Source organism: Hordeum vulgare, chromosome 3H, assembly GCF_904849725.1.
Source record: "Hordeum vulgare subsp. vulgare chromosome 3H, MorexV3_pseudomolecules_assembly, whole genome shotgun sequence".
Taxonomy (NCBI): Eukaryota; Viridiplantae; Streptophyta; class Magnoliopsida; order Poales; family Poaceae; genus Hordeum; species Hordeum vulgare.
This window is the reverse complement of record NC_058520.1, coordinates 503,739,121-503,764,090: the sequence shown is the minus strand read 5'-3', so window position 1 is coordinate 503,764,090 and position 24,970 is coordinate 503,739,121. Positions and strand designations below refer to the sequence as shown.

At 40.1% G+C, this 24,970-nt stretch overlaps 1 non-coding gene across 1 annotated transcript; it reads left to right on the top strand.

Moving 5' to 3' along the window:
* Nucleotides 1–24,463: 24,463 nt before the first annotated feature.
* On the top strand, nucleotides 24,464–24,570 carry LOC123445781. The gene has a single exon (XR_006631157.1). It is a non-coding gene; the product is annotated as a small nucleolar RNA R71 (small nucleolar RNA).
* The last annotated feature ends 400 nt before the right edge of the window (nucleotides 24,571–24,970 follow it).

The window sequence follows — 24,970 nt, the reverse complement described above, 5'->3', positions numbered from 1 at the left end:
GGCGTTTGGTACTCGACTGGTGGCTCGGGCACGGGCACCTGTGGTTGGGCTATGCCCCAATATGCGTCAATATCCGAGGGCATAATAATGTACCTGCCTGCATGAAGATTGAACAAAGAAGGATCAGGCAAAGTAATAGTCTCACGAGTGCCCTAACTAAATACCAGGTTACAAGTCATCCTTCTATTTATATCTCTATCAAGAAAGTCATGGCGAACCATGCTATCATAATCTAGATATCTCTCGGGAAGAAGAATATCTTCTTCCTCGTCCAGTCTAATAGGTATCTCAAAATGTCTAGCAAGACGAGTAGCATAGATACCTCCATAGACAACGCCTTTAGAACGGTTCGTGTGCAACCGTTGAGCTACTATAACGCCCAAGCTATAAGTTTTATCATTATAAAGGGCTTCGCGCAAGACCGCAATATCTGGGGAGCTAAGGGAACCAGCTTTCCCACGGCCAATCAAACATTTTCCCACGAATAATGAGAAGTACCAAAGCATGGGAAAAATCTATGCTAGCAGCTCTGGGGCAAGATACTCCTCTCTCCTCTCCTACAGCAATAGTATCTATGAAAGCCTCCAAGTCCCGTGGACGAGGTTCATGAATATCCCCAACAAAAGGCAATTTGCAAACATTGCAAAAATCCTGGAGTGACATGCGCTGGGGGATATCATATAATTTGAACTCAACCATAGGAGGATTCTTCCTTGGATAGAAATTAAAGCTTTGCACAAAAATATTGGTGAGGAGGAGGTATTGCAGACACTTATCTTCAACGAAGGCGGTAAGGCCTGCATTCTCCACCAAGTAATAAAAGTCCTCATAAAGTACGGCGGCGCGTAAGAACACATCGCTTGGCCACTAGCACGCTCGAACTTCTGCAACTTGGGGGACCGGATACTTGGGTTTCTTCTTCTCATTCCCATCATCCTTGGGGTCATGGCTTGAAGAGCCTCTTAAGAACCTCCTCATCTTTTCCTTTTTATATCTCTGAAATTTTTTGAAATTTTAGTGATTCTAAGGAAAAGTGAACAAGGCTCAACTAAACTCGTAGCAACTACTCCGACAAGTGCCTAGAGGCCATATTACGCATCAAAACTACTTGGGACCAGCTAAAATTAGCATGCAAAGCTCAAGAACAGGGTCACCAAGGCAGCAAAAATACGCGAAGTATAAGGCACTAGAGCAAAAACTAATTGGACCAATGGAGGAGTCACTTACCAAGGAGCAATTTCCCAAAAACAGTTTGGTGAATGGTGCTTTGCACAAGGAGATCGAAAATCCCAGCAAGAAGAGAAAGAACACGGGTTTGAGCTGCGGAACGATTTTTTCGGGAGGTAGGAGAAGCAGATGGGAGCTAGAATGAATGGAGGGGGGACACGTGGGCCCCACAAGCCTGGTAGGCACGGCCAGGGGGGTGTCCGCGCCTCCAGAGCTTGTGGCCCACTCGTGCAGCCCCCTGACTAGCTCTCCGTCTCAGTATTTTTCAAAAATTCCAGAAAAAATCATACTTGATTTTCAGGACGTTCGAAGAACTTTTATTTTCGGGATACTTATCTATGGGACGCTAAAAGCAGAAAACAGGGAAAACTAAACTAAAGCTATCATTTTTCTTCTAAGCAACCGAAGGTGAAAGCTTGGAACAGAGGTTTGTGACTTCTTGATTCATCCATCTCATGGTCATCGAAAGAAATCCGTCAATGAGGTTGATCAAGTCTCCTTGACAAACTTTTTCGAATCACAAAAGAAAATGGAGAATTTTCGAATAGTCACTAGGTTACCTCAATGGGGATGTGAATCTCCCCAACAAGCAAATCATACTTCATCTTAACAGTAGGTATAGGGCATTCAAAGCTCCCAATGAGAATCGATGAAGTTTTTTCGATAGCATTGATGCAATGTACTGCTACTGCGACAATAGACCTTCCCCAGCAACGGCGCCAGAAATCCTTCTGCTACTACGACAACAGACCTTCCCTGGCAACGGCGCCACGAATCCTTTTGTCACGGGCTACGCCTATAGGGACTTCCTTGGCAAATATGCAAAGGATTTCCCCTCGGCCTTGGAGCCTTGCGTTGGTGTTCCCTTGAAGAGGAAAGGGTGATGTAGCACAGCGGCGGTAAGTATTTCCCTCAGCTTGAGAACCAAGGTATCAATCCAGTAGGAGGAGTGTTCAAGTCACAAGTACCTGCATAAACACAAAGAACTTGCACCCAACGCTATGAAGGGGTTGTCAATCCCTTATAGATTGTTTGCAAAGTGAGAACTGAAAGCAACAAAGTAAACAAAGCAAAGTAAAAGTGAAAGTGGAGACGATAGTTGTGAATAGACCCGGGGGCCATAGTGTCCACTAGTGGCTTCTCTCATGAAAGCAAGTAGACGGTGGGTGAACGAATTACTGTCGAGCAATTGATAGAACCGCGCAAAGTCGTGACGTTATCTAAGGCAATGATTATATCTATAGGGATCACATCCAAAACAAGTAGACCGATACTTTCTGCATCTACTACTATTACTCCACACGTCGACCGCTATCCAGCATGCATCTAGTGTATTAAGTTCATGACAACAGAGTAACGCCTTAAGCAAGATGACATGATGTAGATGGACAATCTCATATCTACGATAAAAGCCCATATTGTTACCCTTGATGGCAACAACACGATGCGTGCCTTGCTGCCCCTTCTGTCACTTGGAAAGGTCACCACACGTTATGAACCCAAAACCAAGCACTTCTCCCATTGCAAGAATCATAGATCTAGTTGTCCAAACAAAACCCAAGACTCGGAGAGACTTACAAGGATATCAAATCATGCATATAAGAAATAAGCAAAGACTCAAATATAATTCATAGATAATCTGATCACAAATCCACAATTCATCGGATCTCGACAAACACACTGCCAAAGAGGATTACATCGGATAGATCTCCATGAAGATCATGGAGAACTTTGTATTGAAGATCCAAGAGAGAGAAGAAGCCATCTAGCTACTAACTACGGACCCGTAGGTCTGAAGTGGACTACTCACGAGTCATTGGAGAGGCGATGATGTTGATGTAGAAGCCCTCCAACTCCAAAGTCCCCTCGGCAGGGCACCGGGAAGGGTCTCCAGATGAGATCTCGCGGAAACGGAAGCTTGGGGCGGCGGAAAAGTGTTTTCGTGGATGCCCTGATTTTTTCTGGGATTTTAGGGAATTTATAGGCCAAAGAGCTATGGCAGGGGAGCGCCAGGGAGGCCACAAGCCTAGTTGCCGCGGCCCCCTGGCCGCGGCAACAGGGCTTGTGGGCTCCCTTTGGGCCCCTTGCCTTGGCCCTCAAGCCTCCCGTTCTTCTTCTGTTCTGGAAAAAATTATTTCGGGGATTTTATTCCGTTTGGACTCCGTTCCAAAATCAGATCTGAAAAGAGTCAAAAACACAGAAAAAACAGGAACTGGCACTTGGCACTGAATTAATAAGTTAGTCCCAAAAAAGATATAAAAGTTATATAAAACATCCAAAGTTGACAAGATAACAGCGTGAAACCATGAAAAATTATAGATACGTTTCAGACGTATCATGTACTCGATATTGTTTCTTCGGAAAGTGCACCGTATGCTCATTACCATTGACATGGAAAGTGACATTGCCTTTGTTGCAATCTATAACAGCCCCTGCAGTGTTTAAAAAGAGTCTTCCGAGGATGACCGGCATGGCATCGTCCTCGGGAATATCCAGAATAACAAAGTCTGTTAAGATAGTGACGTTAGCAACCACAATAAGCACATCCTCGCAAATGTCGATAGGGAAAGCTGTTGATTTGTCAGCCATTTGCAGAGAGATTTCAGTGGGTGTCAACTTATCCAGTTCAAGTCTATGGTAAAGAGAGAGAGGCATAACACTAACACCAGCTCCAAGATCGCATAAAGCAGTTCTAACGTAGTTTCCTTTAATGGAGAAGGTATAGTGGGCACACCGGGATCACCTAGTTTCTTAGGAATTCCACCCTTGAAGGTATAATTGGCAAGCACAGTGGAAATCTCAACCTCAGGTATCCTCCTCTTAGTAGTCAAAATATCTTTCATGTACTTAGCATACGGAGACATTTTGAGCATATCTGTCAAACGCATTTGCAGGAAGACAGGTCTAATCATTTCAACAAATCGCTCAAAATCCTCATCATCCTTTTTCTTGGATGGTTTGGGAGAAAAGGGCATGGGTTTCTGAACCCATGGTTCCCTTTCTTTACCATGCTTCCTAGCAGCAAAGTCATTCTTATCGTATCTTCTATTCTTAGCCTGTGGGTTATCAAGATCAACATGTTCAATCTCCACATCCTTATCGTTGCTAGGTTGAGCATCATCATGAACATCACTATTGATATCATCATTAGGCTCATGTTCATCGCTATATTGTGTTTCGGCATCACTCTCAGGTGTAGCAGCAACAGGGTTGCTAGCGTGCAAGTTCCTATCATCTTTCTTCTTTCTAGGATGACTAGGTGCATCAGTGCTAACTCCTTGAGAATCTTGTTCAATTCTCTTAGGATGACCCTCAGGATACAAAGGTTCCTGGGTCATTCTACCGCCTCTAGTGACGACTCTGACAGAATTGTCATTCAACTCATTGAGCAAGTCATTCTGAGCCTTAAGTACTTGCTCTACTTGAGCAGTAACCATAGAGGCATGTTTACTCAAAAGCTTAAGATCATTGACGTTTCTGTCCACACAAGCACTTAAATGACTAAGCATACGAGCATTCTGTTCCAACTGTCTGCTAACATAATCATTAGAACTCTGTTGTTTGGCAACAAAGTTATCAAATTCATCTAGGCATAAGCTAGCAGGTTTATCAAAAGGAATATCACTCCCATTGAATCTACGCAGATAATTTACTTCTACTACCTGTATCGGGTTATCAAGACCATGGATCTCTTCGATAGGTGGTAGAATTTTTACATCTTAAGATTTAATGCCTTTCTCTTTCATAGATTTCTTAGCTTCTTGCATATCTTCAGGACTGGGGAATAGAATACCTCTTTTCTTCGGAGTTGGCTTAGGGTGTGGTTCGGGAATAGTCCAAGGACTCTCGTTGCACAGGATGTTATTCAATAGGATCTTGGCTTGTTCTATGGTTCGTTCCCTAAAAACACAACCAGCACAACTATCTAGGTGGTCTCTAGAAGCATCGGTAAGTCCATTATAGAAGATATCAAGTATTTCATTTTTCTCAAGAGGGTGATCAGGCAAAGCATTCAGTAGCTGGACGAGCCTCCCCCAAGCTTGTGGGAGACTCTCTTCTTCAACTTGCGCAAACTTGTATATTTCCTGCAAGGTAGCTTGCTTCTTATGGGCAGGGAAATATTTTTCAGATAAGTAGTAGATCATATCCTGGGGGCTACGCACACAAACAGGAGCAAGAGAAGTGAACCAGGTCTTAGCATCATCCTTTAGCGAGAAAGGAAACAGCTTGAGGATATAGTAATGGCAGATCTTTCCCTCACTAGTGAATAGGGTGGCTATATCGTGCAGTTTGGTAAGATGGGCTACAACCGTTTCAGACTCATAACCGTGAAAAGGATCAGATTCGACCAAAGTGATTAACTCAGGGTCGATAGAGAATTCATAATCCTTATCGGTCACAAAGATAGGCGAAGTAGCAAACTTCGGGTCGTATTTCATCCTAGCGTTCAAAGATTTTTCTTTCCACTTGAGTAGTAATTTCTCAACATCATAGCTATCCTTACAAGCAAGAAAGTCCTCAGCTATCTCTCCCTCCATAACATAACACTCAGGCATATCACGCAATTCATATCTAGGAGAGCTAGTTCTAGCAGGCAAAATAGCAGGTTCTACTTCAATAATCTCTGCAGTTTTAGAAGTATCATCACATCTAGCAGCAACTCTAGCAATTTGCGCATCAAGGAATGCACCTAGTGGCAAAGCAGTATCAAGCATAGCATCATGGGCAGCAGAAGTAGCATCATCAAGCACAGGCGACATATCAAGATTTCTAGCAGGAGGCGGTGTCGCAAACTTACTCAAAATTGAAGGTGAATCAAGTGCAGAGCTAGATGGCAGTTCGTTACATGTCCTCATAGTTTGTAGCAACCCGACTCAAAACGAGTCAAGCCTCTGTGTATCTGTGACATCCCTGGATCAGTATGCTGGCACACACAGTACATCAATGTATATATCAAAGTGCAATCACATGTAAATAACGTAAAACTGATATATACCTCAAAATCTCAGCGGAAACTGTCAAAGGGAGTGGAGTCCCCATAAACACCAACGACAGGTTGAGTGTAGACCGTAACCCTGAATCGTACTCTTACTCGTCGAAGAAAATATCTGCAACATAAGACGTTGCAACCGTGTAAGTCAGCATATTGAATATGCCGGCAAGTCACATACGAGAGGGGGTAAAATATCATCTATACTATATGCATATATGGCAGGTGGGGTTGTAAGTTTTTAGCGGAAAGCAAAGTTTTCTCCTACAACAAGAGAGGGGCTAAAAAAGCAAAATATTACTACGTTGTTGGTTGTTAATGAGATGGTTCCGCCAACCAGTTCTCATACCCAAGTTAACAATGTTACCCACATCAAATATATATAATGGTGTTGAGAATTTCAGATAACTTTAGTTCCTTTGGCTCAAGTTGTCCATGACCGTGGACACGGCTAATCTATTAGGTTTGAGTACTTTGCAGAGTTTTGCACACGTTCGCCACAAGATTTGATTGCCTCCGTGTATGTCCTCGCACTTCAGGGTGTTTGAAGACCGGATGATCAAAACATGGTCTTTCAACGGGTCCCTCTGAATCCCTGTCGGTGCCCATCCAATCCTACTGTTCTTCTACATCTGCTGGCACCGCCTGTCCAGAGTCGCCGTGTTGTCCAACCAAGCCAGAGCCCATAATGACTTGTGGCTGTGCAGGTAAGCCTTGGGTCTTGAAAATATCATTCCGTCTCTTTGGGCCTGGGTGAAGCTTTCCGCAAGATGTCATGGCATGTCTCCAGCATCCCGGGTCATCCACTGGTTTCTCCAGGGAGCCGATCAACCATCCTTCACCCAGAGTTGCATTGCATCACGAGGTCTTGAAAAGTCTTGACTTAACCGGTCTTGGTTATTAAATTATTCTCGCATCACTCATGATAAACTCTCAACCAGAATCCCGTCTACTCAAGCATAGCAATATGAAATTTGTCGTCCCGTGCCAAGTAACGGGGTTGTTGGGTGCCTACCACATGATACTACAATATGTAACCATAATTTCCAAGTACCTAGTTAGCATGCAAATTGGGCATAGGATGGTAGAACTACGGTGCATAAAACATAGGTGATACATGATCAAATGACTTGCCTGGTATTACTTGATGAAGATAGTCGCTCTCATAATCCTGATAATTCTACTCGCCACACTCCGAGCAATCTATCGTAAACAAATAACATTCAATAAACATTCATGCCAAAAAGGAAGAACCAAGAGAACATAAGAACAAAGCATGTCTTGGTGCAAAATAACAACGTACTAAGGTTTAATAAAAAAAAAAGATAGGGCCTTATGGTGTTGTAAAAGGAACGGTGAAAGGGGTCAACTCAAAAGAGTCAAAGGATGATCAACTATCGCTATATAAGCTCGACTTGCATACACTATGCGAGATGAACAAAAATATTGGGAGAACAACATGAATGTTGTTTGACAAATAGTATAAGACATAAGAATTTATTTGTAGAAAGAACTTCTTGAAATGGAGCACTACAACACAAGTTATAGCGAATTGAAGTATGAATTGAATTTGCATTCAAAAGGTCAAGAGAAGTTGAACTGAAGTACGATGGTTACGTACAAAAATATATGACATGAGTGTTTAGGGGTAAAAGGAATCAATTGAAAAGGTGGTACGATTTGCAAGATAAGATCAAATGAATGTTCGAATACAAATTTGAATCGCTTAAATTTGTAAGGTTCAAAGGTTGAAACTAATGATGCTACTGGATATAGGAGATCAATATGAGCGTGTAGAAAAAAGAATTACTAGATTTGAAATAGCGAATCAAAAGATACAAATACTTCAATATAACATTGAATCGGCTTAGAACGATGTGAACACTTTTGGGCACTAATAGATAAATCTGATTTGATCAAAATTATAAGTTGAAAAGTTAAAACTAATGATACAAACGGGAAGATTACTTTGATACGAATCAGACGCAATTGGATTCATCTAAAACGGAGCTACGGATAAAAATATATGATCAAAAAAGTTTGAATATGAGTGTGAACAAATTTCGAATTTTGAAAATTTCGAAAAGCTGATATGATAGGTTCACCGGATAGTTGGGATCAAGACGAAACTCTAGGCGTTGGTTTCATCTAATTCGGATAAACGAGTAAAAAGTTATGGCTATTTGAAAAATCAGGGCCAAGCTGTTTTACGGAAGAAAAATGCTATGTGTAAAAGAATTCTAGGACTAATGTGTAAATACAGAGACTAATTGATATATCTAATTACTCTACCGTATACTAGTGTAGGAATACTAGTCTAGAAATAATAAACTACGGGAGTATAAAAAAAATACGAAGAGAAATACCTTTAGAATGCAGAGAAGAGATAATTTCAAAGAGGAGACGACTTCGAGAAATCCCGTCGAAGAGAAGAGAATATTTTTATTTGATAAACCTAGTCAAACCAAAAGATTGATTTAACCCGAAATAGATGATTTTTGAATGCTCCAATGGGTCTATATTTATAAGTGGAAAGAAGGTCTAAAGATCAATAGCTAGGCAATGTGGGACTAAATATATATGTAAAGAGGAGAAAAGGAGGGACCAAATGCCCATGGGCCAAATAAATTTCGGCCAGGCCACAGGCAAGTCCGGCTAGCCCTTTTTTTCTCGGATGAACAGTGTTTCCTGGTGAATAGTGCCTTTTTTTATTTTTTTTAAATAAACCGCGAAAACAAATATAAACGAAATTAACAGAATATTTTATATAGGCATATTATATCTCAAAATTTTCAGAATAAAATTTCTTACAACATGAACATTTTATTTTTCACAAAATAAAAACTTTATAAAAATTTATTTTTTTAAAATTCAATAAAATCAAGATCGTGCATTTCACTCAAATTCAGATCCGTTTTTCGAGTCCATGATATAATAATTTTGTCTTTAAAATTTTTGGCACTATTTTTCTTCTGACTTTTATTTTTTGGGGGGTGTCATGTTACCTCCTCTCTTTCTTGCTTGGCAAGTATATTGTGAGGAAAAAAATTGTGGTCGAAATCTTGTGTCAAAAAATAAAATTCAAATCAAAAACCAAAGGAAAATAATCAAATGCCACATTCATTCAAATTCTTTATAGTTGAAGAAGTCATGTTATCTTCTCTCACTAATTAAATGGATGAATTTTGAATTCACAGGAAAAAGGGGAAAGTCATTTTATTCCCTCTCATTCAAAAGTTTTTAAAAGTTTCAAATTTCACTCAAGTTTCAATCACTCAAACAAACAAACAATCAATGTAATAATTATATTAACACTCCGAAATTTGGGATGTTACATAGTTGAGGGAAAGACTTTAGTTCTTGGATCTTTCGGATTCCTCATAGTGATCAGGAGACGTAAATCCCAAGTGACTCAGAGAATATAGCTATGCCTCCGCGGCAACGGCGCCAGAAAATAGTCTTGATAACCCACAAGTATAGGGGATCGCAACAGTTTTCGAGGGTAGAGTATTCAACCCAAATTTATTGATTTGACTCAAGGGGAAGCCAAAGAATATTCTCAAGTATTAGCAGTTGAGTTGTCAATTCAACCACACCTGACAGATTTAGTATCTGCAGCAAAGTATCAGTAGCAAAGTAGTATCATACCAGCAGTAGCAACAGTAACCAGTAGCAGCAAAGTAACGTAGCAAGGACCGGTAGAAAAACTCGTAGGCATTGGATCGGTGATGGATGATTATGTTGGATGCTATTCATCATGCAACAGTTATAACACGGAGAGATATGTAACTAGCTCGAGTTCGTCAATCTAATGTAGGCATGTATTCCGTATGTATTCATATATGCTTAGGGGAAAGAACTTGCATGACATCTATTGTCCATCCCTCCCGTGGCAGCGGGGTCCTAATGGAAACTACAGGATATTAAGGTTCTCCTTTTAATAAAGAACCGGACCAACGCATTAACACCTAGTGAATACATGAACTCCTCATACTATGGTCATCTCCGGGAGTGGTTCCGGCTATTGTCACTCCGGGGTTGCCGGGTCATAACACATAGTAGGTGACTAGAACTTGCAAGATAGGATCAAGAACACACATATATTGGCGACAACATAATAGGTTCAGAACTGAAATCATGACACTTGGGCCCTAGTGACAAGCATTAAGCATGGCAAAGTAGTAGCAACATCAATCTCAGAACATAGTGGATACTAGGGATCAATCCCCGTCAAAACTAACTCGATTACATGATAGATCTCATCCAACCCATCACCGTCCAGCAAGCCTACGATGAGATTACTCACGAACGGTGAAGAGCATCATGGAGTTGGCGATGAAGGAAGGTTGATGATGACGATGGCGACGATTTCCCCTCTTCGGAGCCCAAAACGGACTCCAGATCTGCCCTCCAGAGGAAGAACAGGAGGTGGCGGCGCCTCCGTATCGTAAAAGGCGATGAAATCTTCTCCTTGATTTTTTTCCGTACGAAAGAGGCTCAATAGACTTGAGATTGGAGGCGGTGGAGCAAGGTGGGACCCACAAGCCTGCCAGGCGTGGACAGGGGGGCCGCGCCTGGTGGGCTTGTGGGCTTCACGCTCCACTTCCTCCGTTGATTTTGCGCCAGTATTTTTTATATATTCCACAAAAATTCTCCGTAAATTTCCAGGTCATTCCGAGAACTTTTATTTCTGCACAAAAACAACACCATGGCAATTTTGCTGAAAACAACGTTAGTGTGGGTTAGTTCCATTGAAATCATGCAAATTAGAGTCCAAAACAAGGGCAAAAGAGTTTGGAAAAGTAGATACGATGGAGACATATCAATGGTTTCTTTGCAACAAATACTATGTTAGATCTATAAGATCACGCAAAGCAATATGATGATAAACACACAAATCATGTGATGGAATGGTGTAAGTTGCATGGCAATATATCTCGGAATGGCTATCGAAATGCCATGATAGTTAGGTATGGTGGCGTTCTTAGGAAAATATAAGGAGGCTTATGTGTGACAGGGTGTATCATATCACGGGGTTTGGATGCACCAACTAAGTTTGCACAAACTCTTGAGGTGAGAAAGGGCAATGCACGGCACCGAGGAGGCTAGAAAATTGTGGAAAGGTGGGAGTGTGTATATCCATGGATTCAAATTAGACATAAAGAACTCATATACTTATTGCAAAGCTTTATTAGCTCTCTTGGAGCAAAGTACTACCGCATGCCCTTTGGGAGGAGGTTGGTAGGAGTTAACCATTGTGCGCCCCCGATTCAAACAACAAGATAGGATTTCATTTCACACATAAAAATGGTCACACCTCATCACCATGCCATGATAAATATTAAGATGCGAGGTAAATGACTAGCTTTAATACCAATATTTCTACTAACGAATGATCATGAACCTACATCCTTTCATATTACTACATCAATAGAATCAAACTATATGTCTCTTATTTGGTGAGCTACATGAAAGTTTTTATTATATCCTCCTTGAATAACTATACTTTTTGGGCTAGTCTTATAACGCGTGAAAATTACCATTCCTATTTCATAGACACTCAAAATATTTAAGTGACTCATCAGAGTGGAACTATTTCTTTAAAGTATGGACACCGTCGTGCTCTCAAAAATATATGTGAAGCACTAGAGCAACTCCTTAGCCCAAAAGATATAAGTGAAACACACAGAGTATTCTAACAAATTATGTTGAACATGTGTCTATATCGAAATAGGTGTGTGTCCAGAAAACAATGATTGCGTCAAACTACAAGAAAATGAAACTATAACACTGACGCTCCAAGCAAAACACATATCATGTGCTGAATAAAAAAATAGCTCCAAGTGTTGTACCGATAGAATGGAGAAGAAAGAGGGGATGCCATCCGGGGCATACCCAAGCTTAGATGTTTGGGTATTCATTTAATATAACCAGAGGGTGCCTTGGCATCCCAAATCTTAGGGTCTTGTCGCTCCTTATTCCTTCATCCATCGTTGACTAATCCAAAAGTTGAATACTTCAGCACACAAAACTCAACACAAACCTCGTGAGATCCATTAGTATAATAGGTCAATAATAAACTTTAGGTAATGTTGTAAATTTATTCATATTTAATTATTTTTTAAACTAATGTACTCTAACTTGTCCATGACTTATGCCGCTCGATATAATCTATAGCATCGTCAAAACAAGCAAACTATGAAAGCAAAAATAGAAACTATCTAAAACAGAACAATCTGTAATGATCAGAATCAAACCGTACTTATGCAACTCTGAAAATTTGCAAAAAATAGGAAAGCCTGGGCAATTTGTATAGAAATACTGAGTAAAAAATTCAGATCAAAAAATCGTTTGAGTAAGATGAAAGAAATTCTCTAATTGACAGAGAAGTTTCTATTTTTGCACAGGATCAATTCTACTATCATCCAAATAATCCCAAAGGCTTTACTTGGCACAAATACTAATTAATACATGAAAACACAATAATTATAGTAGTAATAATTATGTTATCACACCAAAATAGAAAGCATTGGGTTATTGAACCAGTAGGAGAATCAAGCAAACTCTCGTTCTCGGCACCTACACACACAAAACCAAACACTCGCACCCAACGCACGCAAGAGGATTGTTAATCCACTTGAACTTATTACTTGCAAGGATTAATTGTGATAGATATAGATATATAAATAACAAAAGTAAATAAATAAATAAAGGCAGAGAGTATTTCTGGTTTTTAAAAATATGATTAAGTATACCTGAGGGCCATATTTTTCACTAGAGGCTTCTCTCCCGAAAATACCATACGGGGGCAAACAAATTACAATTGGGAAATTGACAGAATAGTGCAAAGTTATGGCATGTTATTCACGAAAATGATCATGTATATAGGCATCAAGTCCATAAACAAGTATATTGAAACGATCTTGCATCTACTACTATTACTCACATCGAGAGCGCTTTTATGCTTGACTCTCTAGGTATTAAGTTCATGACAAACAAGGTCATGATTGGAGCAAGATGACATGTTGTAGACAAAGTAAAATCAACCAATTCAATAGATCCCATCATTTTATCCTTAATGGAAAAAGTACAAATACGTGTCATGTGCCCTTTTGTCACTAGGAGATGGAGCACCGTAAGATTGAACCCGCTCCAACGCACCACGCCCAGTGAAGATAAATCCGTCTAGTTGGCCAAACCAAACGGATAGACCACAGACAAATACGAAGCTATAAAAATCATGCATAATAGAACTTAGACAAGACTCAATTACTTTTAATGAATAATATGTTCATAAACCTACAATTCATCAGATCCCAACAAACACACCGCAAAAGAAGATTACATCGGATAGATCACCGTGGAAATCGTGAAAAGATGGTAGAATAAGCCATCTAGGTACTAGCTATGGACCTGCAGATCTGTGACGGACTACTCACATATCATCATGGAGGCATCAAGGTTGATGTAGATGGCCTCCATGATCGATTCCCCCTTGGGCAGGGTATCAAAAAAGGTCTCCGAATGGGATCGTTGCAGAACAGAGACTTGTGGTGGAGAAAAAGTGTTTCTGGTGGATCTCTATTTGTTTCCTGATTTTAGAGAATTTATGGAGGTGGAATTAGGTCAGATGGAGCTCCCTGTTGCCTAGTCGTGTCCTCATGTGTCTTCTGGTCACCTTCCGAAGCTTCAAGGGTCTCTTTTGTCCAGAAAAAAATATCAAAAAAATTCATAGCATTTGGACTTCGTTTAGTACCGATTTCCTGGAAAACAAAAAACAAGCACAAAACAACAAGTGGCAATAGGCACTGGATTAATAGGTTAGTTCCCAAAAATGATATAAAGTAGCATAGTATTGCATATGAAGTATCCAAGATTGATAATATAGTAGTATGAACAATCAAAAGTGATTGATATGTTGGAGACGTATCAGCATCCCCAACCTTAATTCATGCTCGTCCTCGATTAGGTAAATGATAAAAATAGAATTTTTCTGCGACATGCTGCCCAACATGTAATCTCTTTTAGGTATGATTTTGATAAATGATGCACTAATTGATATCAACATAATAAGATACACAAACATAAGAAGCATAATCATTCATATTCAAAATATATGATCCATCAAGAATGTTATTCCCTACTCATTTTCTCATATTAGCATGGTATGATTCTGTCTTCACTTCATACGTATAAATCACGAGCACCTCAGTGTCAAGTAAGGTAATTGGATCGTACTTCTAATGCGCTTCAGCATTTTTAACTTCACTCAATACATGAGCGTGAACCATGGATATAGCATATGGACGGAATAGGGTATGGTGGTAGTGGTCAAAAGGAGTTAGAGTGGAAAGAAAGTCTCGCATCAACTAGGCGGATGGCTATGGAGATGCCCATCAATCATATCAATGTGAGAAGTGGGGATTGCCATGCAACGGATGCACTAAAGCTATAAGTGTATGAAATCTCAGTGAAAACTAAGTGTGTGTGCATCCAACTTGCTTGCTCTTGAAGACCTCGGGCATTTGAGGAAGCCCGTCATGCGAATATACAAGCCAAGTTCTATAATGAAAAGTTCTCACTAGCATATGAAAATGACAACTTAGGAATCTCTCTATATGAACAACATGGTGCTCCCTCTATGCACAAGTGTGGAAAAAAATATAGTAACACTTCCCTTCTGTCTTTTCTGTCTTTTCTCTCTTCTCCTTTTCCTTTTTTATTTTTTTCTTTTTTATTTTCTTTTTTTCCTTTTCCCCTTTTCTTTTTTCTTTTCTTTTTCGACCGGAGTCTCATCCTGACTTGTGGGGGAATCATAGTCACCATCATCCTTTCCTCACTGGGACAGTTCTCTAATAATGAAGATCGCCACACTTTTATTTACTTATAACTCGATATGACTAACTAAACAAGGTGACTCTGTATAAATGCCTCTAGCAGTGGACCAGGATGTGCAATTATCTAGCGTAACATGTAGATAATGATGAAAGGTGGTTATGGCACGAATACTATATTAGCTATATGATCATGCAAAGCCATATGATGATGAACACACAAGTCATGTGATGGAACTGTGCACGTTGCATGATAATATATCTCAGAATGGCTGCGAAAATGCCATGATAGGTAGGTAAGGTGGCTGTTTTGAGGAAGATATAGTATGGCTTATGTGCGATGGAGTGTATCATATCACGGGGTTTGGATGTACCTACGAAAGCTACACCGACTCTCGAGGTGAGAATGGGCAATGCATAATACCGAGGAGGCTAGCAAAATATGGAGAGATGAGAGTGCGTATATCCATGGATTAACATTAATCATAAATAACTCGCATAATTATTGTAAAACCTTATTAGCTATTTCGAAGCAAATTATTGCGGCATTCCCCTAGGGAGGAGGTTGGTAGGACTTAACCATCGCGTGCCTCCAACCTGAACATCACGATAGGATTTCAATCAGGAATAAGAATGCTCACGTCTCATCATAATGCCATAGCCAGTATTTATATGAGTAATAAATAACAAGCTTTAGTACTGATATTTCTACTAACAAATGATCATGTACGCATGCCCTTTCATATTCCTACATCAATATAATTAACCCTCGCGTCTCTTATTTGGTGAGCTACATGAAAGTTTTTATTATATCAGCCTTGAATACCTATCCTCTTTGAACTAGTCTTATAACACATTAAAATTGCCATTAATATTTCTTTGACTCTCAAAAATATTTAAATGAAGCATGAGAGTGCAATTATTTCTCTAAAATCTAAACAACGTCGTGCTCTAAAAGATATAAGTGAAGCAGATAGACTATTCTAAAAAATTATGATTAACATGTCTCTCTCTCAAATATTTGTGTCCACCATACAATTATTGTGGCAAACTAACAGAAAAGAAAACTATAATACATGACGCTCCGAGCAAAACACATATCATGTGATGAATAAAAATATAGCTCCAAGTGACATACGGATAGAATGGAAATGAAAGAGGGGATGCCATCCAGGACATCCCCAAGCTTAGACGCTTGGGTATTCCTTGAATATTTCCTTGGAGTTCCTTGGTCATCCCCAAGCTCTGGGTCTTGCCGCCACTTACTCCTTCATCCATCGTTGTCTCACCCAAAACGTGAAACCTTCAGCACAGAAAACTCAACACAAACCTCGTGATATCCGTTAGTATAATAGGCAAATAATAAACTCTAGGTATTGTTGTAAATTGATTCATATTTATTTATTACATAAGGTACTATATTCTAACTTATCCATGACTTATACCCCACCCCGATATAATCCATAGCTTCATCAAAACAAGCAAACTATGCAAGCAAAAACAAAATCTGTCTAAAACAGAACAATGTGTAATGATGAGGACTAAAACCTTTTTTTAACTCAAAAAATTCTTAATTTTTTAAAAAACGTTGTAAATTTGTATAAAAATATTTTGTACAAAATTTAGATCAAAAATATGTTCGACTAAAATTATAGAAATTTTGCACTAGACGTAAAGTTTCTGTTCTACACAGGACCAATTCTACTATCTGCCAAATCAATCCAATGGCTTTACTTGGCACAAACACTAATTAAAACATAAAAACAATCATTAGAGTAGAAATAATCATGTCAACACATGAAAAGATAAAGTAAAATAAAAAATTTAAGATAACTATTGGGTTGCCTCCCAACAAGCGCTAGGTTTTATGCCCCTAACTAGGCATAATGCATAGTATTAAGTGTTGTCATCCTTCATGTTAAATCCATAGGTGCCCCTCCTGATAGATTCTAGGGAATTGTTCCATCCCTTTATTTAATGGGAATTGGAATCTTATGTCTCCTTCCTTCATATCAATAATAACACCTATAGTTCATAAGAAAGGTCTTGCAAGCATTATTGGAAAAAGATGGATTGCATTCAATATCAAGCACAATAAAATCCACGTGCACATAATTTTTATTATCGAGAATAAGCACATAATTTATTCTACCCAATGGTTTTTAAAAAGTGGAATCCTCAAGATGCAAGTTAAGGGAACATTCATTTATATCGGTGAGACCTAGCACATCACATAAACATTTGGGTATAGTAGAAACACTAACACCAAGGTCACACAAAGCATTACACTCATATCTTTAAGATTTATTTGAATAGTAGGTTCCCATTCATCATGCAATTTTATAGGTATTGAAACCTCTAGTTCAAGTTTATCCTCATGAGCTATACCGCCCAAGATACGGTCCTATCCTTATTTTTGCTTGAGGACCTCAATAGGGATAGAAGCGCATCTCAACATTTCTCAAGAATGGATATTGTTACAAGTACATGTAAATAGGAGATGGGTATATGGAAGTGTCTTACACTATCCACAAGCTAAATCATGATCATCTCAATAAAAACATCCATAGCAATCATCATACATAAAAGCAGGGTCTGAATATGGACGAAATCAAACAATAAAAGCGGCATCCATCCTTGTTATCCCAGGTTGTCGGCCTGGAACCCATCCTAGATTGATGAAGAAGAATAAGAACTCCAAAGCAAACAAGCATCACTCTCACATCAAACCATCACATAACCTATACCTGCAACTGTTGTTGTAGTAATCTATGAGCCACACGGACTCCGCAATCTCATTTCCAAGGGTATCAAGACTAGCAAAGCTTAATGGGTAGGGATGGTTAAGTGGTGAGGCTGCAACAAGCACTAAGCATATATTTAAGTGGCCAAGGAAACCGATCAATCGAGTACGAACCTACACCATGGCTGTTGTTCGAAAGTCAACCGTACCATTGTTGGAAAGAACCGAAGTTGAGGACTCTACTACCCAGAACTCAATACGATTTACGAGTACAAGAATGAGAAGAGTATTCTACGCATAAACGAACGTGAACTAGTAATGATCAATAAGTGATCGTGAACACCTACTTACAATGCAATCATAACCCCACTGTGTTCTCTCCTTGGTTCAAACCTCACAAGAAGAGACAGTCATCGTTACACACGCAGTTGGTGTATTGTATTTGAGTTTGCTTCAAGTTTTCTATGACCGGGTGTTAAACAAATTTCCAAGTTGCCACATAACTGCAGGGACGGCTCTCATAAAAATTTACCCCTCTAGGGGTGCTCCAACTCATCCATAATAAACTAGACACAAGTTGCACTGGAAAAACTCAACCTCGGGATAGCCCTAGGTGTCCTCGAAATCCCAGTGCATAAGGCATTCGAGAAGGGTAAGACAAATCTAGCAAGGCCACCCGGCACCGAAAATCTGGATAGGATCCGTGTATCTCGTCCTCAGGGGATGACCGGATGGGGAATACGTCGGGTTGGCTAGGACCCGGGTAACTAGGGGGCACCGGAAATCGCCCAGTTTGGACAAACACCCATGAGGAGCACTGGCCCGGGTGGTTGATTAACTATCCACGGGTTGATCATGCCCTATGCAAATTTTAGTTTTTGTTAAGAAAATAGTACCAATGTTGGGCCTTTCTCAAAGAGTTTTATCCCAAAACGAAAATCAAGGGGGTCCCCATAACAACCCCAAGCATGTTAGGAGCGCTCGATTTGGAACATAACAGCGGTACACAAGTAACTAGGGCGGCAAAGGTGGAAAAAAACACCAAGCAAAAGGCCAAGCCTTTCACCTTTTACCAAGTATATATGTGCATTAAATTAAATAGCAATAATATTGCGATATCCTGAGATATCCATGTTATCACATGGAACAATCTACACCTGCGACTAGCAACATTATAAGAAGGGCTAAGCAAGCGGTAACGTAGCCAAATAATGGTTTGTTGCAACATGGAGGGGTTAGAGGCTTATCATGTCATTCTTGGGAGGCTTGACATTCCAGTGGTAGGTAATGAGACATAATGATAGAAGCAAGAAAACTAGAATGGCAAAGATAGTAGTGGTATCCAGGGACATGGTCATCTTGCCTTAGATCCCGCCTGGAAGAAGAACGAATGTGTGAAGTAGACGGACGGGACGTAGTCGAACAAATCCTCACACTCTGAACGCTTTCAGAACTCTAGCGAGGAGAAGCAAATCCAGAATAAAGCAAATGACATGGTAAACTTCACAACATATGCATGACATCATGCGCAAACAAATATGATGCATGTGCATACGATTATGCATGGCATGACAAAGCACAACAAACAAATGCTATACATTAAGTGAAGTTCAATATGCAACGAGTTGCACATTGATGAAACTCTAGGTTCGAATCATTTAGTTCACTCCCGTTTAGTTACACGGCAAGTTTAAGTGTTGTTAAACATGGAAACATGTGAAGCATAAATAAACTACACTATCTAGGCATTTTAAATATGGTCGGAGTGAACTTATAATTTTTCTGAAATGACCCCTTCTGTTAATTTCGAAACCAGATCTAAACTAAACATATTTTATAATTATTAAACAGGAAAAATAAATTGCACCATCTGAGTCTACTCGTCATTCTAGGCGATTTACAAATATAATCAAACGAAATAGAGCTACGGCCTAAAAGATATGACCAACACAACATGATATGCCATGAATGCAAAATGCATGCAAACGACACACACAAACATTTTAAATAATGGATTCAATAAGATATTATGAAACTACATGATATTCTAAGCAAGTTTCATATATGGCATTTTCAAAACGGTGCAACGGTTCAACAAATACAACCAATACAAGTTATAGTGATAATCTGTCCAAAACAGCAACATGTCATTTTGCACAAATCAAAACAACAAGCTACAAGAATCTAAAATGCACAACCAAGACATGGGGCAGTAGCTTACATTATGCACAAAAATCCATCTCATAACAGTAAATTGAATAGAAGCATGCATCAATAGGAAATGAGATTAGAAGATAGCTATTTGAACATAGTCTAAGAATTAGTGAAAATAACAGGTTTTTAGCAATGCAGTTTTATTTTGAAGGCATACTACAAATTACTCAATTGGCACAAGTCCAAAGGAGACATGGATTGCTTAATGTAAACTTCGCAAAATGGAACTTAACGTTAACAGATTATCATTTTTAACAAAAAAACCACTTTAGACCAACAAAAAAACATGCTAATCATGATTTACATGACAACCAGAGGCACGACATCAAAGTAGACATCACATAGAACATATGTTATAAAGGAGCCATATGCAAGAGACCTACGGATTAGATGCAATCATCCATGCAAGTTTGCAAGTTTTATCAGTTTTTATCGATTACTATGTGAAGCACTTTTGCAATGGAGATTTGAGCATGTAGATGCAACATGTTATGCATGAAAATGATACTATCGTGTAGAGGATAAAATGTAGATCATTTTTCTTATATTAAACATCTTGATCCGATGAGCAAGTTAAAAGTTGCGAGCAATTTAATATGGTACCGAGATGTTTATAAAGAGGGACTTTGAGAAAATCCACTAAATCTAGATTGGGATGGAGCGGTACCGGGATGAGCAGATCCAGGAGGGGTCCCGACATTTCGTTCATGCAACAGCGACATCCAAGGGCGATGGTAGTCGAGGCCCTCCAGATCCGGGGATGACCACGGCGGAGAAGGCAGCGGTTGTCGGCGTCAGGCACATGGTCAGCCGCAAGGTCGCAGGCCGGTAGGGATGAGGCGGCGTCGAAAGTGGCCGGATCGAGGGACGGCGGTATGCGGGAGGCGAGGAGCTTGGACTGACCTGGAAGGAGGCCATGGCGAGGCTCGAGGCTGCCGGCACTAGAGGCGGGTGACGCAACGGGCGAGGCGCTTGCATGCGCGGGGCGAATGGCGGCACAGCGGTGACAACGCATCGGCGATGCGCTCCGGTGAAGTGGCAGTGCTTGGGGGTAGCCGTCGGAAGGAGGAGGTAGCTCATAGGCGGCGCTCGGGGGGCGCGTGGCACAGGCGGTTGGCAGGCTGACTCGGGCCCGAGCACCACGGGGCAGGCCGGCCGTGGGCTCACACGGCCTAGCGTGATGGGGAGGTCGGCTAAGCGATGTGGCAGCCCCTGGGTGGCTGGGAGCGGCGGCGCGGTGGCTCCAACGGCCACAAGTGGCGACGGGGCTGCGCTTTGATGTGGAAAACAAGGAGGAGGGAGAAGGAAGGCCATTTCTGGTAGCAGAGGCCTCCCTTTTATAGTAGGCAGGTATAGGGTTATGGTTTTAACTCGTTTTCGGACCGTAGGATCACGATCCAATGGCTACGATTGGAGGGGGCTGGGCAGGGCTACGTGGGCTGTGTAGGGGTGTTGGGCTGAGAAGAGAGGGAGATTGCGGCCCGTGACAGATTTTCTAAACACTGAACGTTTGTCATGTTACAGCTATAGTGTCACAATATGTTTAATGGTTGGGGTATCAAACGAACTCTGATTGCGACAAAATTTGGCACGTGGTTGATACGTCTCCAACGTAACTATAATTTTTTTTGGTTTCATGCTATCCTGTCAAACTTTGGATGTTTTGTATGCTTTTTATATCTTTTTGGGACTAACTTATTAACTCAGTGCCAAGTGCCAGTTCCTTTTTTTTCCGTGTTTTTGACCCCTTTCAGAGGAGGATTTTAAACGGAGTCCAAACGGAACGAAACTTCCAAAAAGATTTTTTCCGAAACAGAAGAAGATCGGGAAACTTGAGAACTAAGGCAGGGGCCACCAGGGACCCACAAGCCCCCTAGCCGCGGCCAGGGGGCGCGCCTCCCACGCTTATGGGCCCCCTGGGCCACCTCTGCCCTAGGTCTTTTGCCTATATATTCCCATCAATTCCAGAAAAAATCAGGAGATCATCGAAAGTACTTTTCCGCCGCCGCAAGCTTCTATCTCCGCAAGATCCCATCAGGGGCACGTTCTGGTGCCCTGCCAGAGGGGGCATTCAGATACGGAGGGCTTCTTCATCAACACCATGACCTCTCCGATGATGCGTGAGTAGTTCACCATAGACCTACAGGTCCATAGCTAGTAGCTAGATGGCTTCTTCTCTCTCTTGGATCTTCAATACAAAGTTCTCCATGATCTTCATGGAGATCTATCTGATATAATCTTCTTTTGCGGTGTGTTTGTCGAGATCCGATGAATTGTGGATTTATGATCAGATTATCTATGAATCTTATTTGAGTTTCTTCTGATCTCTCTTATGCATGATTTCATATCCTTGTAATTCTCTTCGAGTTGTGGGTTTTGTTTGGTCAGCTTGATCTATGGTTCTTGCAATGGGAGAAGTGCTTGGTTTTGGGTTCATACCGTGCGGTGACCTCACCAAGTGACAGAAGGGGTAGCGAGGCACGCATCGTGTTGTTGCCATCAAGGGTAAAAAGATGGGGTTTTCATCATTGGTTTGAGTTTATACCTCTACATCACGTCATCTTGCTTAAGGCGTTACTCTGTTCGTCATGAACTCAATACACTAGATGCATGCTCGATAGCGGTCGGTGTGTGGAGTAATAGTAGTACATGCAGAAAGTATCGGTCTACTTGTCTCGGACGTGATGCCTATATGTATGATCATTGCCTTAGATATCGTCATGACTTTACGTGGTTCTATCAATTGCTTGACAGTAATTTATTCACCCACCGTAATATTTGCTATTTTGAGAGAAGCCTCTAGTGAACACTATGGCCCCCGGGTCTACTTCACAACATATTTTCAGCCTTACACTTTTTCTTCGTTGCACTTTCCGCCTCCAGTTCTCACTTTGCAATCAATCTTGAAGGGATTGACAACCCCTTTATAGCGTTGGGTGCAAGCTCTTTTGTGTTTGTGCATGTACTCTGGACTTGACGAGATTCTCCTACTGGATTGATACCTTGGTTCTCAAACTGAGAGAAATACTTACTGCTCCTGTGCTGCATCTTTCCTCTTCAAGGGAAAAACCAGCGCAAGCCAAGTCTCCGTCAACGTGCCAATTTATGGCGCTGTTGTCTGTTGCCGTATCAGTGGTCTACCTACACTATATCAAGACTGCACATCAATTTTCAACTCATTCCGAGAATGTTTTATACGCACTTTTAAAAACAAAATTTTAAGGTTATCACAGGCGCGTGCGTGTGTTTGAACTCAAAACAGTCAACGACAACAACGAAGAGAACCGGCAGCTACTAACGGATGCAAGTTTCCATAAAATGACGATAATAGAGTGCCGACGCAATGAAGATGATGTCAATGATGCGATGATGAATACGACAACCTAATAATTCACATGACGGAACTCAAATTAAATGGAAGGAGTGTGGAGCGTTGGTCTTGGGATGTTACATGAGCATTTACCATAGCTTCTACGATGTGTTTAGTAAATGATTTATTTCATTCATAAGCATTAGGTGAGCTAATCATGGATTGCAACAAGGAAGTACATTCAACTAAAGAACAACTTCCATAATTGAAGTCTTTGTAATCAAAAGTATTGGGATCATCACTAGTTACAATATTGACCTCTCCAAACCCACATTTTTCATCAATTTTCAGATTAGTAAATAAGGATTCAATAGGAGAAACACCAATCATTTTAATATCTTCATCATTATTACGGGGGTGGACGAGCCTTTTCTAGAAATTCTCGCTTAGCTCTCGATCTAGTAGTCCTCTCCGTAATTTCATTACTACATATTTGAATAGATTTGATGGATTCATTAATATCATGTTTAGGTGGAAAAACATTACTTTTAAGAGCATCCACATCAAGAGCAATCATATCCATGTTTCTAGCAATATCGTCGACTTTATGCAGTTTTTCCTCTACCATAGTGTTGAAAATCTTTTGAGAACTAATAAATAATTTAATGGTGTTCTCCAGATCACATGGGTATCCTATTATTATTAGAAGAAGAACTTCCATAGGAATTACCATAATTATTAAAGGAATTTCCGGGATACGGTCTAGGATTGAAATTTCCTCTAAGCATTGTTGTTGAAATTATTTCGAGAGACAGAATTCACATCAATAGCATCATTATTTGTTCAAGCAAAGTAGATAGTGGCACATCATTGGGGTCATTATGAGCATTTTTATTAGCAGCCATATTCATAAGAGCATCCATTTTATCACTCAAAGTAGCAATTTATTCGACAAAGTTTACCTTCTTACCAGTTGCAGCTCGCTCGGTATGCCATTGAAAATAATTTTTCATGATATTGTATAGAATTTTGTAGATTCTCTCATTGTAACTTCCATGAATGTACCACCTGCAGCAGAATCAAAAATATTCTTCAACAAATTTTTTAGCCCCAGGTATAAATTTTGTAATATCATCCACAAACTTAAGCCATGAGTGGGACAATTTATAATCATGAATTTCATTCTCTCCCATGATTGTGCCACGTGTTCTTGATCATGTTGTTTAAAATTAATAATTTGATTTCTGAGACAAATAATCTTAGCAAGAATAAAATACTTAGCAATAAAAGTATCCTTACACTTATCCCATGTTCCAATGCTATTACGAGGCAAGGATGAAAACCATGCTTTAGCTTTATCTCTTAGTGAGAAAGGAAATAATTTCAACTTAACCACATCATTACCCATATCTTTTTTGTTTTGCATATAACATAATTCAAAAAAGGTATTAAGATGTGAAGCAACATCCTCATTAGGACTTCCAACAAATTGTTCTTCCATAAAAAAAATATCAATACAACATTAATATCATAAAACTCCGCACTAGTGACGGGTGGTATTGGAGTACGAACAAAATCATTATTTTTAGTATTTGAGAAATCACACAATTTGGTATTTTTTTGAGACATACCGACAAAGAAAGTAAACTAAC